The sequence below is a fragment of the Myotis davidii genome, unplaced genomic scaffold, assembly GCF_000327345.1.
Source record: "Myotis davidii unplaced genomic scaffold, ASM32734v1 scaffold618, whole genome shotgun sequence".
Lineage (NCBI taxonomy): Eukaryota > Metazoa > Chordata > Mammalia > Chiroptera > Vespertilionidae > Myotis > Myotis davidii.
The window spans coordinates 488,997-490,796 of record NW_006289199.1 but is presented as its reverse complement, the minus strand read 5'-3'; positions in this window follow the sequence as shown (position 1 = coordinate 490,796).

The following is a 1,800-nucleotide window of genomic DNA, read 5'->3' as shown; positions in this document are numbered from 1 at the left end:
GAATTAAAACTTCCGGCAAATGCTCTTTTTTTGTTTTGGCACGAAATTCGACATTTTTATGCGTAAAAATTTCTATGATGTTAACACCTTCAGCAAATTTGACATATGAAGTTTTGAAGCTTGCTGTCAATACAACAAAATAGCATACATATAAAATCGCATATATATCAACATATGTGTAACTCCATCTAGTGAAAAAAATCCGCATTATTAACCGGTACATCTAGTAAAAATCTATCAAAAATAGTCTGATTCAAGAGTTTGAAAGCTTTTCTTACTTGGGTAATTCTTTTTAATACTCAAATTATATTCAGTTTCATCAATTCACAAAGAGCTCAGACTCTAGTCAGCAGTGGGAACTTATACATGTGTTTTACTTCCTTAAAACTTTTTTAAAACGTTTTTTTCAAATGCAAATGTGCTTAATGACACAGTCTTTGCCAAGATGTGTGAAATAAATGAGAACGCACTTAAATGCTTGGTGCGGTGTTTACCACTGAGCAGACCATAAATAGAGCTATTAGAAGTACTATTATTATTAAGGTTACTATATTTTTTTTAATTCACCACTTTTTTTCTTTTTTTAATTGTTTAAAGTATTATGAATAGTAGTACATATGTTTCCCCAGTTGACCTTCCCCCCAGCCTCCCCTACCCCTTGGCACATGCCCTCACCCCCCTCCCAATGTCTTGTGTCCATTGGCTATGCCCATATGCAAGCATATAAGTCCTTCCGTTGATCTTTTTCCCTCCCCCCCAACCCTCCCTGGCCTTCCCGTTGTAGTTTGACAATCTGTTTAATGCTGCTCTGCCTCTGTATCTATTTTTGTTCATCAGTTTATAATGGTCTTTATTATCCATAAATGAGTGAGATCACGTGGTATTTTTCTTTCACTGACTGGCTTATTTCACTTAGCATAATGCTCTCCAGTTCCATCCATGCTGTTGCAAATGGTAAGAATTGCTTCTTCTTCTTCTTCTTCTTTTTTTTTTTTTTAGCAGCATAGTATTCCATTGTCTACACAAAGGTTACTATTTTTTATATGATGGCCCCAGTAAAGATGGTAACTGGTGTGTGGGATCTCCATGGGATGAACTGAATAATTTTGATGCTATAAATAATACATGTGTAGCAGTTTCTCTTCATCAGAGTGTGTCCTCACTCATTCCCTCCATCAGTGCCTCGTGTCAAGCTCAGGCAGGTAAATGGCTCCAATTTCACTGTCACAGACGCTGAGCCTCAGAAGGTGTCAGTGCTGTGCCGTTGGCTTGTCACCAGGAAAGGGGACATTCTGTTCTTTGGTCTCATGACTATTCTTTGCATGTAAATGCGCTGTCTTTTTGATGCTTCACTGAATCCTTCACCATTAAAAAAACTGTGTTTTTTTTAGTTTATGAGGAAGAAAATTTGCTGCTAATTTTGTTTTGTTTTTTCTTTTTATCATAGAATGTCAGAGTTGGATGATAGCTTAGAGGCTAACTCTACAAACCCCTTAACACGTCAGGCTGAAAACAGGTTTCACCAACAAGGGGAGCAAAGTCACACAGCTAGTAAAATTGATAGCAGAGTCCAGATGGTTCACATCTTAGGAAAACGCCATTTTTAATGTATCTGTAGCCTCTCAAACAGGCCCACTGATTTGTGAGTGTGTTTGCAGAAGCAAATGCGCAGGGGCCTCCTTAGTGTGCATACCAGTTCATCTAGCATTCCGGAGGGAGTGGGCACTTGCCGTACTGTAATATACTCACAGTCACAGGCAAGCTCTTGTGATGAAACTCGCTCTACAGCCAGAGTTTCTG